At 39.7% G+C, this 18,732-nt stretch overlaps 2 protein-coding genes across 1 annotated transcript in view; one reads left to right on the top strand and one right to left on the bottom strand.

Moving 5' to 3' along the window:
* LOC308194886 (uncharacterized protein) overlaps positions 1-18,732 on the top strand; it is a 705,306-nt gene that overhangs the window by 200,681 nt on the left and 485,893 nt on the right. The window lies entirely within an intron of this gene.
* Positions 1-18,732, bottom strand: part of LOC308194889 (uncharacterized protein) — a 149,512-nt gene that overhangs the window by 73,781 nt on the left and 56,999 nt on the right.

Below are 18,732 nucleotides of genomic sequence, written 5' to 3'. Positions count from 1 at the left end.
CTGCCCCTCAAAAGCCCAAATGTGCAAACTAGAAACTTTTTTTTTTTTGACAGCTCTACTGTAAAATTGATCCTTCATGTCTTTTCCTTCTTTATATATATATATATATGTGTGTGTGTGTATATATATATATATACATTCAGTCTTCCTATAAGAACATAACACTATTTAGGGTATTAAAAAATAAAAATGTATTCCAATATAACCTGCTGCTATAATTTGCAAATATCTGCCATTACAATAACAGAAAATATGGAAAATGTTTTATAATTAGCTCTTCAAATAGAGAAAACAAAAGTGCTGTTCTGCAGCAGAGGTCACCCCCCTGTCCACCCTCCCCCCTAAACTCTTTTTACTCTGATACCTTCCATCAGTCTCCAGAAACACAGTAACACACCAGACTACAGGGTGACATTCCAGACTACACAAGCATGGGAGCAAGTTAACAATAAGCAGCTCACACTGCTAAAATGGAATAAAAAGTTTTGGTCAGAAAAAAAAAAAAGAAAGAAAAAAAGTGTTTTGGGATTTTGAACTTGACCTTTCACCAAGAGATACTTCTTGCCCTTGTACCTTGGCTATCCTTTTTAATATTCATTCAGAAAACATAAATACTTCTGAAAGAAGAAGAAAAAAAAAAAAAGACAATAGTGTTCCAAACGGTCTAACAGACTCTGGGCTGGATTTCACGTTTTCAGGCATCAAAGCCTGCATGACTTCAGGAAAGGGTGACAGTTGCCGTGTATAACAGTGTCTAGCTGTCAAAGAAAAGACCAGGGGAGCATCTGCCTTCAAAAAGAAAAGTGAAATAAATCTTACCTAGAAACAATTTGAGGCTCTGCAGAAGGTAGCATCATGCTGCATCATGTTCCCTCCAAACCCAGCTTTTTTTTTTCCTTTTTTTTTTTTTTTTTTCCTTCTCTTCTCCTCCAATTGTGCTTTAAATAATCTGAGCCACTGCTTTATGCAACACCAGTAGTAAGTACCAGGAAGATACTGCACTGGTGACCTTGGATTTTCCAGCCCATTACTCCCAACTGGTCTCCACAAGACTGCTACATTGCCACCTGCCACATAACACCTCCTCCAATGTCACGAGGAAGTCAAACTCTGTTCACACTTCCCCAGGTCCTACCCTGTTGTATCATGGAGATTTTTCTGTAGCTCTGTGAGTGGAAAGTGAACCAGGGCTGTCACTGTGCTAAGGATCCTTCCCCCCTCCTAAGCCTACTTTTGTCACTTATCTAGTAGGACTTGCAGGAGAAAAGAAAGGAAGATGAACAGAAACATTTCCATTTTCAGCCTGTTTAAAGGAGTATTTCAAATCAACAGATGGTGCAAGCTTTACAAAGAAATTAAAAGCCTAGTAAATACTACAATTTAAAATATTTTTTAGGAAAGAAACCTAGATACATGCAAAGCAAAGACGCACATGCAGTCTGAATGATTATGTCCAGAAAAAAGGGTCAAAAATATACCCTCAACACTTGTAGCAAATTTTACATGCAAGCCATATTTGAAGTAATTAGCATAGTTGTTTGCCTTTTTATTTCTACAAAAGCAGCTGACAGACTATCCAGAGACCCTAAAGAAAACTGCCTCAGGGGAAGACAAAAGCTGTCAACATCAAGCTGCAAAGATCTCTTTGAGGAGGAAAACAAATTCTCAGCAAGAGAAGTTGATATGCCCGCTGATGAGCTCTTCAAATATGAAACACAGACATTTGGAGAGAGCCTGCTGCAAACACATCTATACAAGAAACAGAACATTTGGCAAAAAATTTGGCATGACAAAAAATGAAAACTGAAAGCAAGCATAAGTACATGATGGAACTAAGAAACGCTGGCACGCCATGAAGAGAAGAAAAGCTGAAGGGAAAGCAAATATGGCTAGCAAACTAAATACAAAAACGTGTTGGCTGGCAACACCAGCTAAGCTCTGACCACTACCATCAAGTAGTAAAGCTATTTGAATCAAATGTTAAGTGAAGATTTTATGTCATGCGGAAATATGTAGTAGATGTGTTGGTATCTTTGTATTTTATTTAATTAATGCAAAAGCAAAAAAAAGGCTAATAACCTACACCAGAGAGTTAGAAAACGTTCTGTTTCAAAAGCTTTTTCAATTCCTACAATGGATTTCCAACAAAAAAAAACTCATTTTCCATAAGCAATGTTATTCTTATTGCCTAAACACCTCAATTTTCTATTAGATGGTGGAAAATGAAACAACTAATTTAAAAGAATCATATAATGGCCTGGGTTGAAAGGGACCTTAAAGATCATCTAGTTCCAACCCCCCTGCCATGGTGTTTTTTTTTGGTTTTTTTTTGTTTTTTTTTTTTTTTTTAAATAAGCCCCCCCCTTTAAGTATTGAAAGTGCATAATGAGGTCTCCCCTGAGCCTTCTCTTCTCCAGGCTGATTGTGCACAACTCTCTCAGCTTCTCTTCACAGGAGAGGTGCTCCAGCCCTCTGATCATCTTCGTTGCCCCTCCTCTAGACCAGCACTAGCAAGTCTACATATTTCTTGAGCTGGGAACCCCAGACCCACATGCAGTACTCCAAGTGAGGCCTCACAAGGGCAGTGTAGAGGGGGACAGTCACATCCCTTACCCTCCTGGCCACGCCAGGTAGATGACAATGGTTGATCTCCCCTTGCCAACTGATGCAGTCACTCCATCACAAAAGGCCACCAGGTTGATCAGGCATGATTCGCCCTTGCTGGCTGTCTCAGACTACCTCCTTGTCTTGCATATGCCTTAACAATGCTTCCAGGTGGAATTTGGGCCAGTTCAGGTATTTTTCTCCTTTTGGTTGTTTTTTAGCTGAAGCTGATGTTTCATGAGAAGAACATTAGGCGAGATATTTGAATACTTCATCAAAATTTAAGAGCAAAAACATGAATTTTGCATGCCCTAAAGATAATAATTTGAACTTGTCTCACCATCTAATGGCATCTTCAGTAGAGTCCTTGAGTACTCCTGTGAACAATTATTTAGGGAGACTTGGTCAACTTATGTATCTCTATTTATTCCCGTGTCTTAGTGGAGACAGATCTTGGCATCATTCAGAACAGTGCCCCTGTGGAGTCAATCATCTAAGAAAGGAAAAAGTTTCAATTTCTGTTTAGGAACCTAAGTTTTGTCTACAGTCACTTGGTCTGCTGAAAAGTGAGGAATCAGCAAAGTCCTCAAGGTAGAAAACTGCTGTTTGAACGTTGAATATACATATCCAGCATGTCATTCAGGAGGACAATCTCTCCCACCTACCCCCAATGCACACACTTAAACCACCAGAGAAGCCACCAGAAAAAACTCAACACATACAAGCAGCTAATGAAAGCAACAAGATGTAAAAATTCTTAATCTATGTAATTTGATCCTTTTTAACTGTTTCATAAAGTAATTCAGGAAGAGGTAAGATGATAATGTCACTGCAGACAATAAGGCAATCATAAAACAGGGCAGGTAAAGCTATGACAATAATGAAATTATTTGAATAAAGCCTATTATCTTCATTAATTTTCACTCACTTTCCACCACAATAGGAAAATATGAAGTTGCTAATATCTTTTACCATATTCAAAGAGAAATGCATCCCTTGAGCTATTAAACTAAGTTGTTAATGTCCTTCTATCAGGATTTATAAAATATAATTATAAAATAATAATTATTAGATGTATACACAGTTTCCTTGGTTACAGTCTTCAGATGCAAAATGACCGCTGTCTAAGGGAGTAACCCTGTCTATTACTTTAGAAACTCTGAAGAAATCTGATAAGAATCTTAAGTGATTTTTTTTATTTAAAGAAATGCATTGGTAAAAAAAAAGCACAACTTATTTTACTGGTCTATTACTATCATTTCACAGATATATTCAAGACCATTGTGTAGTAAAGAATACTGTAATAGATAGAATTGTCACTATCAGTTTATTCTGTTAAGCAAACTGTATAATAGCTCTGCTGTATATAGAAGCAGCACAACCACAAACGACTCTTGGATTTGCTAAGAAATTGGTAAGAATTTTTGCCAAACAGTTGTGGCTAGGGCTCAAAATCCAGTTTCTAAAATGAAATAATCAGTTGGCATATTGTTTCTGTCAAAGCTCTAACATATATGTTATCTTAGAATACAACAAGAAGCTGAAAATATTCACTTCAGGTTTCAAAACCACTTTTACTGGAAAGTGTTAGAAACTAATAGGCATAAATCAAAGATTCAAACTTTGTCTCTGTATACAAAATTAGACTAAAAGTTTTGCCAACTTTTTTTTCCCCTCTACATAGGAAAATAATTGCCTTTCATAATATTTCTTGGGCCTGGTAAACCTCTTATTACATTTATGCCTAAGAAAACCTACAGTTTCATAAATACATGCAAAGCTACAAACAAGCCTTTAGTTGCATGCTTTTTGCACAAGCCTTAAAGTCATTTATTTTAGAGTGAAAACTGAAACAATAGGATTGTCCCTAAAAAAATGTTCTCAGGCTTTCACGAGAAGGGAAGGGAAGGGGAGGGGAGGGGAGGGGAGGGGAGGAGAAAAAAATCTTTACAACACCAATTGCTTTCACCCTTACTTTATTATTAGCTACAACTCTGATACATTACGTTTGCAATGACTTTCAAAAGAAAGTATATCACTGTTGCTCATTCACAGGAATAACAGAATGGTTGAAGTTGGAAGAGATCTCTGGAGGTCATCTCACCCAATCCCCCTGGCTCAAGCATAGCCACCTAGCACAGGTTGCCTGGGACCATATTCCAGCATCTTTTGAAGACCTCCAAGGTGGGAGACTCTACAGCCTCTCTGGGCACCATGCGCCAGTGCTCAGTCACCCACACAGTGCAAAAACAGCCTCCTGATATTCCTGATATTTCATTTTTTTGCCCACTGCCTATTGTCCTGAAAGTAAGCAGCATGTAAAATAAATAAAAAGCCCAATTTTACACAAGAGATTACTCAGTGACTTAAAGGTTTCCTATACATTGTAAGCCCTATAATACTACCATAAAAGCTACAAAATAAACAGTACTTACAAGACCTATTTTAGGACAGCTTACTATTTCTAAGAACACAAGATAAAAAATACCCTAACATAAAGAAAGATCGCTCTCTTTCTAAAACACACGCAGTAAAACGTATATTGTATTAATAGTATTTACTGAATACTTAATAGCATTTACTGAAGAATTTGTCCATTCACTTCAAAAGCACCAAAAGCGGATACCAAAACGAGTATCCCAAGGCATCAACAGTAATCGATCATATGCCTCAAGTATTTTCTCTATCTGGTAACCACTGACAGGATCATAGAAATTCAAATTACTTAAACTAGAATGCCTATGTTAAACAAGAAATACAGCTATTGAAAGGTGAAGTCTCCTACAAGATCTGACTACAGCAGATGATTAAAGAAGTTTATCAAACTCTATATTTGAAATAGTAGGAAAATTCATGAGAGAGTTCTCCTAGATGTAAGGTTTTATTTCTATTTCAGATTCCACTAAAACATGAAATACCAGAATCGAGATATATTTCAACTTCAATAACTATAAAAAGACTTAAATCTGTCACTCTGAAGCCATACAAAATAACTGAAAGAATCACAAGAGACAGAAGAATTATGATTTTGAGGTAAAGTGCACATTAAATGGACCCTGTCTGATTAAAGTAGATTTAACCGAACAAAATAAACCCAAACAATAAAGTTGTATATATCCCAACACATTTTAAGTTCATAGTAACAATGCTTTTGTTGTTGTTCACTACTTCCAAAGTATCTGAATTTCATCATTAAAATCAAAGAACAGAAGAATGAGAGGACATCCTGCAACTGTCCCTAACATACTGAAACTTCTGATATCGACAGAGAAATACTAGAGATCAAGGCTGATATCACAGAATCATTAAGGTTGGAAAAGACCTATTATTATTATTATTAGTACAGAATATTGGGGAAAAGAGCAGGCAGTGGAAATAGCTATTCTGGTGTATCAGAATCTGATTTAAATTGCAGGCTAAGTTACGTGCATTGTAATTCAAAACTGTACATACTGGTGATTATATCCTTCAAAACCAAAAGTACTTCTGAACAATTACCTTGGTAGGTTTTGTTTGTTTGTTTGTTTGTTTGTTTGTTGTATTAAGGAAGACAAAGCACAGTAAATACACCAAAGATATTCTTGATTCCAAGACAACTGAGTGAATGAGTCCTTAATAGAACTTCTGGATCCATACACCTTGTACAGCCACACAACCCGGATGAATAGATGCAGTTTCGGTCATAGATTTTGCTGCTTATAAAGGTAAGGGGCTCAGCTCCCATACCATGAACATTAGTCACAGTATCTTACAGAGTGGACTAGGAAAATGGAATAGAAGTACCTGTCTCTACTGAGCTGCAGTGGGTATTGAAAAGCTGGTAATACGACCTTGTTTAAGAGTTCTCATTTGTTTGGTGAATAGCAATCTCTGGGCCAAATAAACCAGACATATGGAAATACAGGAGGAAATACAGACGGCAAATACGGGTTCAGACCATAGTTCAAAATATAAAACAAGCTTAGTCACAAAGAACTGATTAAGAACAAACCATCTACAGTTAACTGATTTTTTGAAGCAATCCTCTATTGTGTCTCAACAAGTATAACAGGCTGAAGGTTTTTGCTTTTGGTAGCTGGTCTCCAGAACTCTCTTCAAATGAAGATGTAATACATCTTACATGTAAGTTTAAAACAAATAAACAAAAAACACTAAAAGCATGCAACTGGCAAACCATCCAACAAACATTTTAAACACCATTTTTAAAGAGTGGTATGTGACATACAACCCAACGTAATATGCATATCCCCACCGTTAAGAGACCAGTGAATGAAACAGACCTTTATCAAATTCCTCAGTAGAGTTTTACAGAAAAAGACACTGAAATACTTTTATCTCATGTATCTGAGTTTCATTTTAAGGTGAGTAACATCAAAAATACAAGGAGAGCTTTTTACCCAGTATGAACTAATGAAACTACTTCATGAGATTCAAGGACTATAAGAGCTAGCATTAAAAGAAATAAAAAACCACCAGAACATAAAAGGAATGCTACATTCATTTAAAAAATAATGAATAGGGGAGAAAAATGACAATTTGGACAACTCTGTTAGTACAATGCTTCCAGAATCATGACTGTATATGATAGAAATAGCCAGAAAGGGAATTTGGGATTTGTGGTGCAATTCTGTTTCCATTAACTGAGATACATCTCCTCTTTAAGTCACTGGAAGTTATGCCTGAGAGACAGAGGGCAAACTAACTCCTTATTTACATTACAGACTACTCCCACCATTGATAGTTCTTTAAGAAACGCAGAGTCAGAGAAGAGTCTCAGAGTACAAGCTGGCAGCTGAAATTACCACAAAATACACATTTACAAGTCCCTGAAAGTCTTCTTCAGCAGCTGTGAAAGAATGAACGGGAAATTACATGGTGGAAGCTGCTGTTGCAGAATTGCAGTAAACAGGAATGATACGTAATATCATAATACAATCTATATAAAGCTCCTTTTAAAAAGCAGGAGGAAAAAAAATGAGAGAAAGCTTGCTGGAGTGGCTGACACACCAGAGGTCTACACAGCCATTCAGAGAGCCTTGAACAGGGGCAAGAGTTGGGTGGAGAGGAACCTCATGAGGTTCAACAAGGGCAAGTACAGGGTCCTGCACCGTGGCAGGAACAACCCCAGACACCAGTACAGGTTGGGGGCTGACCTGCTGGAGAGCAGCTCTGCGGAGAGGAACCTGGGGGTCTTGGTGGGCAGCAGGTTAACCGTGAGCCAGCAGTGTGCCCCTTGTGGCCAAGAAGGCCGATGGGATCCTAGCCTGCATCAGGAGGAGTGTGGACAGAGGGTAGAGAGAGGTGATCCTCCCCCCTACTCAGCTCTGGTGAGGCCACACCTGGAATACTGTGTGCAGTTCTGGGCTCCCCAGTACAAGAGGGACGTAGAACTTCTAGAGAGTGTCCAGTGTAGAGCCACGAAGATGATTAAGGGATTGGAGCATCTGTCTTGTGAGGAAAGACTAAGCGAGCTGGGCCTGTTTGGCCTAGAGAAGATTGAGAGGGGATTTTATCAACCTCTATAAATACCTGAGGGGACAATGTAAAAAGGATGGGGCCATACTCTTCTCATTGGTGGCCAGTGATAGGACGAGGGTTAATGGGTATAAATTAAACCACAGGAGGTTTCATAGCCATATGAGGAAGAACTTTAGTTTGGGTGACAGAGCACAGGAACAGGCTGCCCAGAGAGGTTGTGGAGTCTCCTTCTTTAGAGATATTCAAAACCCACCTGGATGCAATTCTGGGTAACTTGCTCTAGGTGACCCTGCTTGGGCAGGAGTGTTGAACCAGATGATTATCTCTGGAGGTCCCTTCCAACATCAATCATTCTGTGATTCTGTGCCATTCACTACTGGAAACAAATTCAGAAATTATTTTATCAAAACTTCAGTTAACCTCAGGTGACTAACTTCAGAAGGGAATTTTTCCTAGTTAAGGAAAACTCAAATAAGAAATGAAGAGTGGGTTAACAACCTCAACATATTGACTTTATATTATGTACTTCACTGAAAAAAAAAAAAAGTTACTTTCATCATTTGCACATTCTGCATTGCTAACAGTACGAAAACCTATCCGAAAACCACAAATTCTCTTAATGTTGCTATTTTGTGTTAATATAGGTGTAGTACACAAACTAGCTGGCTTGTTTTCCATACTGATGTTCCAAAGGGAAAAATGCTGCTTGTTAAAAATAAAATCTCTTAATGTTTCCCTGAATGAGAAGATGTAGAGAGCATATTTAAAGCATTATCAATGTTCTTATTATCCCAATATAACGTTTACACAGGATAACAGCTGTTACTATGCAGTAGCATAATACTCAAACTAAAACAAATGTGTTATCTACTAAGAAAAACTAAGAGAAAAGTCTTCCTCACACTAGATCTCATATATAAGTATGTTGATCAAAAATTATTCTCATGAATTCTTATTAACTGTATAAATTCCACTGTTTACATTTTTTCTTGACATCTGGAAGCTGATACTGGAAGGGTGTGTTTACTAAGTGAGTCTCAAGAAGAAATAAGCAGGGCTGTTGGCTTCATCATTCACTGCACCTCGTAAGAGTGGCAGAACTGGTGGTGCAGAACAACAAACTTCAGAAGGAAGTGAGTGACTACTCTCACACGTAACGCTCAGTACCTGGCTTTTGCCTTTTTAGGCACTTATCTAAAATTCAGAGAATATATTTTAAAAATAAATACTGTGTTTAATTTCATGATTGCCCATCAATAAGAAGTCCCCAGCACTCTGTGGGAGGAAAGATTGTTAAAAAACAGATATGCACAAACAGCCGAAACTAAGATGGAACTAGAACAGAATGTGAGTGTTTAGTATAACAAGTACACTTTGACAGGAAAGTAAGCAGTTTTCAGAAAGTATTTAACTTGATTGGCAGAAATCTCTTAGAAACAAATTAGCAATGCTAACAATTTACAGAAAAATTATAAATACAATTTAAGTATATTGGATATCCATTAAAGACTGAACTATGTAAAAACCCATCATACAGCACGATCCATCAATGCTCAATGTACTAAGTTTATCTGGACCATTCATTTTCATCAGTTTAATCAAAGAAATAAAGAGCAGGTTTGATGTGTTTGTGTAAATAATGTTATGAATTAACAGCCAAGCAACAATAGTAAGTGTTCATGCATCTGTAACAATCCAAGCTTGTGTGTCGAACTGTTTTATTTCTAATAGTGAGAGCAACATAGAGTTACTTACAGGACTCTAGAATCCATACGCCCATCCTCTCCTGTATTATTACAGACAAATAACCCAAAGTGTTTGCTAACTTGCTCTTACAGGCCATCTATTTTACTGTCTCAACTTCAATATCAAATGTTCTCATTTTTCTGGATAGTAAAATGCCTACTTAATGGCAATGAAAACTTGATTGACTACCAGAACATTCAACCTCTTCCTTTTATTTTCTTGTTCAAATAAAGAAGTCAACCCCGTGTTTTCTGTTGTAAAAAATTACTAGTTCTAATACCATTACCTAATGTACAAATTCAAATTTGAACAAAAATTCAAACTATTGATCTTGTATTTCTGGAGCCCCCCACCCAAATGACAATAAAAATAAACACAAACACACAAAACAGCAACAACAAAAAACTACTCTATAGTTCCACTGAAGCATCAGAGATGTTTGCTGTATCTTTTTCTATCATACTTATATAGAAATACTGGGAAAATGAAAACTAGAAAACTTGCTATGAGTAATAATATATAGAAAATCTGAAACTATAAAAAGACATCTGTTTCATCTAATACTTTTCCTGACAGATTCAGGAAAAAAAAAAGAAAGAAAAAAAAAAGAAAAGAAAAGTAATGGATTCTTAGAGATTTCTGAAAGTAGTACTTTAAATTGCTACTGTAACTTCAAAAAAAAAAAAAAATGAAGGAGGGAAGAAAGGGAGAAGAGGATAGAAGTTACCAAAATTATAATTTTGAGCTCATTGAGCTTCTGGTAAAAGATGATAAACTATCTCTCAAAACATAGATGGAAGACCTCTCCAGGGAAAAATCTAGGTTAAGTAAGGACCAAAACATTTGCAGGAATGACCACTGAGTGATTTGTTTTATAACCACAGAAACAGTAAACATGAAGCACTCTCTCATTAGCTGCCCCATCAGCTTACGGTTGATGAATATCAGAAATGAAACATGTTGACTAAGAAATCTGTTATTTTCCTGCTTCAACAATCTTAGATGTTTGGAATGTCGTTTTAAAATAATTTGTAGTATAATAATTAATAATCCAAATTGATATCTGCAGTTTACCTGCTCTTCCAAGTAAGAAATACCTCATGATAGGACATACTACAGTGGAAATATTACATCCACTTTTTCTTCTTCAAACAGTTACCCATAATTCTTAAGTAGTATATATATTCATGCTGATTTTAATTTCTCCAAAGTCAAGTAAACCAGGCTGTATGTGTACTCACTGATCTTTCATGCTACACATTCAGCTATAAACATATATTTATTAGGTTTTGTTAGCAAACTTGTAACTGTTATTTATACAAGTACCTATATACTTTGCATGTACCACTAAAGGCACATAATATTCTGGCAAGAAGAACTGAATGATGTAAAATTCCACCACACAATATTACATTTTAGGTCTTTGTACTTTTCCCTTCTTCAACAAGCTGAATTTCATATTGAAATCTATTTCCTTGATCCATACTTTCTGTAAACAATAACAACTACCATCACCCTTCACAAAAAGACAAAACAGAGGAATCCTTACCTCCTCACCTAATACTATTACTTTTTTGTTTCTGGTGGGGGGAAAAAAAAAAATCAGTGCAAGAAAGTGATGCCTAACTCTAAAGATTTTTTTTCTGCTTTAAAAGAGGAAAAAAAGGCAATACAAGTCAGTAAGTGTTCTGAAGAAACAACTTTTTTATTCCTGCATGAGGAATGGATGTAGATTAAGCTGTAAGAGAAAAACTATGGAGCAAAATCTCTGATTAAAGGAGTAATCTGCAAAAATTACCTACAGATTTTTCTATGTATTTTTAATTTTGTCAAATAATATTTTTTTTTCCCACATGATGTGTTTCTAGTTTTTTTCCCTTTTTTTTTTTTTTTTGGTAAAGGAAATGCAGTAGTATATTAGTTATTCTGTAATAGTTTAAAAAATCAAGATATCAGAATAAAACACACCATTTTACAAATGTTTAAAGTGAAAGTATTTGAACTAATGCACAGAGGATTTGCAAATAAACTTCTACACACATTTGTAATTTCTACAGTTCTCAAGCTGCCAAGCATAAAGGCTACTATGGTACTTCAATTCAGCAGATTATTCACTTAAAAACACATCTGTTATCAACAGATTAATGAAAAGTCTCTTCCAGATTATACATTAAGATGTTAATACACTCAGTTTCATTTCTAAGTTTTGTATGTTTTGTCGGTTTTCAAGTAATTTTTTGACAATGAAAAATGTAGGACAAAAATGAAGACAGGCAGACAAGAATTGATCTGGGATAAGAGAAATCCACAACCTTGAAAATCTTCGGTATTTCCCAGTTTAGCATGTCTGGTACATTTAGCAATTTAAGGTAATCTCTTTTTTTTTTTTTCCCCTTTACTTTTTACTTCTAATTATGAACACAGCCATCAAAATGCATTTTTTTTAATTATTCTTATTTCTCTACACATCATACTAGAATGTCCATTTATTTTAACAGATTAGTTTTTAATCATTTCTGTACTTAGCTCTTCTGCTCTTACTTTGCAAGTTAACAGTAACTTTACCCTTATTCATACAAAGATGAATTTCATAAAGCTGTACTGCTTCTGGCCACAGAAACTGTGACAGCACAGTAACTCAATTAATTTTACCTGAGACCTTAGCAGTAAAGGAAAGAATAAATATTAAAAAAAAAAAAAAGATAGCCAACTTGATGAACATGTCTGCTATGCTTTCAGTGAATTTGCTATGAAGAAAATGTCATTTCTAACTTTCTTGAAAATCTAGAATAAACTAGAAAAAATAAATCAATGGATAAGGAAGAAGAAAACAGAACTTTTTTCACATAGGTAGACAATGCAGTCAAAGTGTCTCTCAGCTCATTTTCACCTTCAAAGAGGAATGAGGATAAGAGTGACTGTGGCTGTATTCATCTGTGGTTAGTGCTATGTAATTATATAGAATATATACACGAGCCAAAATGCAGAATATGTAAAGCCTTCTGTCCCTTAATCTAATATTCTTGCTGATTGTTCCAGTGGAGAAGGATAGAATCATAGAAACACAAGGTTGGAAAGCACCTACAAGATCATCTAGTCCAACCGTCATTCTATCGCCCATACTACCCACTAAGCTACTAAATCATATCTCATAGCACCTTGTCCTGGCTCTTCTCAAACACCGTGAGGGACGGTGACTCCACCACTCCCCTGGACAGGCCATTCCAGTGCCTGACCACTCTCTGAGAGAAAAGTTTTTCCTGACATCTAACCTGAATCTCCCCAGGCGCATCTTGTGGCCATTTCCTCAAGTCCTATAATTAGTTATCTGAGAGAAGAGGCCGACCCCCTTCTCAACACAACCTCCCTTCAGGAAGTTGTAGAGTGCAATGACGTCTCCCCTGAGCCTCCTCTTTTCCAGACTAAACAATCCCAGCTCCCTCAGCCGCTCCTCACAGGACTTGTGTTCCAGGCCCCTCACCAGTTTTGTTGTCGTTCTCTGGACATGCTTCAAGGCCTCGATGTCCTTCTTGTACTGAGGGGCCCAAAACTGGACACGGTACTTGAGGTGCAGCCTCACCAACGCTGAGTACAGCGGGACAATCACCTCCCTGCTCCTGCTGGCTACACTATTTCTAATACAGGCCAGGATGCCATTGGCCTTCTTGGCCACCTGAGCACACTGCCGGCCTATGTTCAGCCGAACATTGATCAACGCTCCCGGGTCCCTTTCATCTTCACAGTTTTCTAGCCACTCTGCCCCAAGCCTATAGCGTTGCATTGGGTTATTGTGACCCAATTGAAGGACCCGGCACTTGGCCTTGTTAAATCTCATCCCATTTGCCTCAGCCCAGCACTCCTGCCTATCCAGATCCCTCTGAAGGTCCGCCCTACCCTCAGGCAGAGCGACACTACCTCCCAACTTGGTGTCCTCTGCAAGCTTACTGAGGGTACACTCAATCCCCTCATCTAGGTCATCAATAAAGATATTCAACAAGATAGGCCCCAGTACCGACCCCTGGAGAACACTACTTGTAACGAGACGCCAGCTGGACTTAACTCCATTAACTACTACCCGCTGGGCACGGCCCTCCAGCCAGTTCCTTACCCAGAGAACAGTATACCTGTCCAGGCCACAGGCAGCCAGTTTCAACAGGAGAATAGAGTGGGAGACTGTGTCAAAGGCTTTGCTGAAGTCTAAGTAGACTACATCAACAGCCTTTCCCTCATCTACCAGTCTGGTCACACGATTATAGAAGAAGATAAGGTTGGACAAGCACGACCTGCCTTTCATGAACCCATGCTGTCTCAGCCTGATCCCCTGGATGCCACACAAGTGCCGTGTGATCTCACCCAAGATGATTTGCTCCATAACTTTCCCTGGAACCAAGGTCAGGCTGACAGGCCTGTAGTTCCCCGGGTCCTCCTTCCAGCCCTTCTTGTAGGTGGGAGTCACATCGACAAGCCTCCAATCCTCTTGGACCTCTCCAGATAACCAGGAATGCTGACAGATGGTGGAAAGCGGCTTGGCAATCACGTCTGCCAGCTCCCTCAGCACCCTAGCGTAGAGCTTGTCTGGTCCCATGGACTTGTGACATTCCAGATGGAGGAGCAGGTCTCTAACTGTCTCTTCCTGGATCACAGGGGGTGATTCTCTACCTGAATCACAGAGGACGTCCAGTTCAGGGCGCAAAGTACCCTGAGGATAACCGATCTGACTATTAAAGACAGATGGAAAGAAGGTGTTGAGAACCTCAGCCTTATTCTTATCCTCAGTGATCACATTTCCTGCTGCATCAATTACAGGATGGAAATTTTCCTTGGTTCTTCTCTTGCTGTTAATATATTTGTAAAAGGATTTCTTGTTCTCTTTAACTGCAGTGGCCAATCTGAGTTCAAGCTGGGCTTTTACCTTTCTAACTTCCTCTCCGCATATCTTAGCAACTTCTTTGCAGTTGCCCCAAGTAGCCTGTCCCTTCTTCCATTGGGTGTAGACTTTTTCTCCCAGAGTCTCAACGAAAGCTCACGGTTCATCCATGCCGGTCTTCTTCTCCTCCAGCTCGCCTTATGGGACTCAGGAACAGCCTACTCTTGTGCCGTTAAGATTTCCTTCTTGAGGAGCATCCAGGCTTCCTGGACGCCTTTACCCTCCAGGAGTGACTCCCAAGGGACCCCTGCAACAAGTGTCCTGAATAGGTCAAAGTCCACCCTCCAGAAGTTCAAGAGAGCAGTTTTGCTAGTTACCCTTCTGACATCACCAAGGTTAGAAAACTCTACGATTTCATGGTCATTCTGCCCAAGAAAGTCCCCAGCTTTCACATCTCCCGCCAGTCCTCTTTGTTAGTGAAGAGCAGGTCTAGTGGGGCACCTCCCCTGGTAGGCTCTTGAACCAGCTGTGTCAGGAAGCTATCTTCCACACACTTTAGAAACCTCCTGGACTGGTTCATCTGTGCAGTATTACACTTCCAGCACGTACCAGGGAAGTTGAAGTCTCCCATGAGAACAAGTGCTGTCGATCATGTAACTTTTGCAAGCTTCTCATCGAATGCCTGATCCATCTCTTCATCCTGATTAGGCAGTCTATAACAGACCCCCACCAAGATGTCACCCCTACAGGCCTTCCCCATGATCCTTATCCATAGACACTCAACTTTATCATTCTCAACCACAAACTCTTCAACATCAAAACACTTTTTAATATAAAGAGCTACACCGTCACCCTTTCTTCCTTGTCTATCCTTTCTGAAGAGCTTGTGGCCATCCATCACAGTACTCCAGTCATGGCAGTGATCCCACCACGTTTCAGTTATTGCAACTAGGTCGTTGTTAGCCTGTCACACAATTGCTTCTAGCTCCTCCTGTTTGTTACCCATGCTGTGTACATTGGTGTAGATGCACTTCAGATGAGACATCTGCCTCACCCTCAGCCTCAGCATTGTTCCCCTAGGCACTTCTCTGGTGAGCCCCGTTTTACCCCCTTCCCCTGTCATAGCTAGTTTAAAGCTCTCTCAAAAAGTCCTGTTAGCTCCTGCGCTAGGATTCATTTCCCCCCCTTTGAGACAGGCGGGTTCCATCCATCAACAACAGGCCAGGGGTCATGTAAACTGCCCCATGGTCAAAGAACCCAAAGTTTCTGTCTTGACACCAGCCTCTCAGCCAATTTTTCATTACTTGTGTTTTCCTAGCCTGCTCTGTGTCCTTCACCTCCCCAGAAGGAATAGAACAAAACACAACTTGCACTCCCGCTCCTTGAACTATTCGCCCTAAACCCCTGAAATCTCTCTTCATAGTTTGCAGGCTTCCCTGGGTGATTTCATCGCTGCCCACCTCAACTATGAGTAATGGGTAGTAATCAGTGGGGTGAACCATCTCTGGGAGTTTTCTAGTTACGTCCCTGACCCAGGCCCCAGGTAGGCAGCACACTTCCCTATGACTCGGGTCTGGTCTGCAAATGGGGCCCTCCATTTCTCTGAGAAAGGAGTCACCTACCACAACCACCCTTCTTTCTTTCCTGCCAGAGCCAGTCTGAATGCGTGGAGTCAACTGCCTCTTCCTTGGTAACGTCTTTGGGGAACCTTCTTGTTTCTCCCCACTGACCTCCCCTTCAATGTCCAATGCTACAAACCTACTGCTTAGGGGGACCTGAAGACGTGAGGGAAGCAGAGGGGAGGTTCACCCATGATGCCGAGCACGGACCCTCTCCCATCCCTCAGGTCCCCCTCCTCTGCCCGACAGGGACAGGTCAAGGGGCTCACCACCAGTTGTGGGGTATCTCCCTGGCGCCTTTCCCTCTGTCACACCAGGGAGCTACTCTACCAGTCGATCTCCCGCTCACAGTCCCTGATGGCCCTCAGTCTCTCAACCTCCTCTTTCAGCTCTGCCACCATGCTGACCATCCACCTGCTCACATCTCACACAAGTGGAATGCCTGCCACCCTTCCACTGCAGCAGCAGGCTCTGGCACTCCCTGCAGCCAGAGACCTGTACAGCCACGGTTCTGGACAGACCCTCTGCTTGGGTTGCCACAGTCTGTTGGGGGAAAGCTCTCTGCCTGGTGGAGACCATGGCAAAAACTGCAGTCATAGAAACTGCCAGTGGATAGGGTGGACTCAAAACGGAGGACGGACAGAATTCCTCCCGCCTGCCGCACAAGCTCCCACACCCACCACCACAGCACGCTGAGGGCGGTTTTAACACGCTGGGCGCCCCTCCCCGTGCCTGGTAGGCAGCGACGAATTGCCACCCCCCGGAGGCTGTTTCTAGGCAAAGGGCGTTGGCGCAGCCGCCGTCGCCCTGGGACGCCCACCCCCTGTCAGTTTCTCTCCGAGAGCCGGTGCGTGCGGCCTGGTGGCGCTGCTGCCCCGGGCCGCCCCTGGCGAACCAAAGGCCCGAGATCCCTGCTTGTAACTCGTGGGCGGGTGCTGCGGCTGCGCCGGCTCTGAGGGGGCCGACCTCGACTACTTTTGCAGTAAAGATGTTGTTGGTGCTGTCAGAAGCAAGCATTAGCTTGTGGTTGACAGAATGTTAGATGCTTTCCTCTGGTCAAGTCAGATGCTTGACTAAGAGATGTTCCTCTGCTCTGTAAAGCACTCAGACAGAGCAGTGCACTTTAGACCACAAGAAGAGAAATAGTATTTCCAGTTACATGCAAGTGATTGGAGAAATAGTTCTATACCAAAACTTAGCAGCTTTTTGCCACCCTCCAGCTGTGTTCTAATCTAGACACAGTAAAAAAAAAAAAGTCAAAAATTAATCAGTGCACCTTCCAGTGCAATGTGCACAGACTGCATACCACGATGCGCACACAAAAAGCATAATGGTGCTATTCCAGTAGTAGTTACTCACTAGAAACTTCAAGATCTAGTCATATCAGATTTTACTAGGACAACACATTCATTATACTCATGCCATTTAAAGTAGTTTTTGTCTTATAGCATGCTAAATAGTCTCCATGACTTATGTTTTATTAGTTTTCCATGCTTTTCTTTCCTTGCATTTCTTTTTCTTTCCATGCATTATCTTTTAGGGTGCCAGTGAAAGAACAAAAATTAAAACAGACATATATCCTGGGATTTTTTTATAAAATAATCAAAGTACGTGTTCCACCACTCTCTCAGTAGATGGAAGTAAATATGAGTGAATAACTGAGGACCTAATATGCATGTAGTGAATTTTTTTCAGAGTCCCAAAATGTAGCTGTGTCACACATATATATACTGTCTCCTTATCATAAATTGTTAAAAAACATTTTAGGTAATGTTGTACACCCAATGTAACAATATATGCACAGAATTCCAGTAAACACTCTGCAGCTTAGTCCTTTATCTTTCCATAAAATAAAAACTAGATACATCTAGTTTAATAAATTTCCCTACAGCTCAACATACTCCACGCATACAAAAAAATGCCTTGCAAATTCAAATACTTATTAGAAGCAATCCTGCCACGAGCCCGTTCAAAATCTCAAAAATCAGAATACGATCACCACATTTCGATCACTCAATGTTTAGAAATGCTTAATAACAAGGTTTAAGATGAACAACTCAAATGTAATAAAAATAATGAGAAATTACTAACAATCTCACTAATAACCTTTCTGAGGGTAACTTGAATACAAGATTAAAGAATAATTATTTTCAAATTAAGGGGTATATTTAAAAGACTATTGTCAATAATCAAAAATTGAGTATCAGTCCAATAGCACAGGTGATGGAATGCAACTTGACCCCTCTGTATAATGTGTAGTGCTAATTTGTATGTTTGTTTTTTTTTCCATTGTAACTTTAAACTTGTACATGATTACATATCTAAGTGCTTCATTTCTCAAAATTTGCTTAAATTAAAACAGGGAAAAAATAGATTTTGCCATAGCTGTAGTTGTGCCAGATAACGACCACTTAATTT

The sequence above is a fragment of the Anser brachyrhynchus genome, assembly GCF_964034855.1.
Source record: "Anser brachyrhynchus genome assembly, chromosome: 4".
NCBI classification, from domain to species: domain Eukaryota; kingdom Metazoa; phylum Chordata; class Aves; order Anseriformes; family Anatidae; genus Anser; species Anser brachyrhynchus.
The sequence above is the reverse complement of the archived record's forward strand: the minus strand, read 5'-3'. Positions and strand labels throughout refer to the sequence as shown.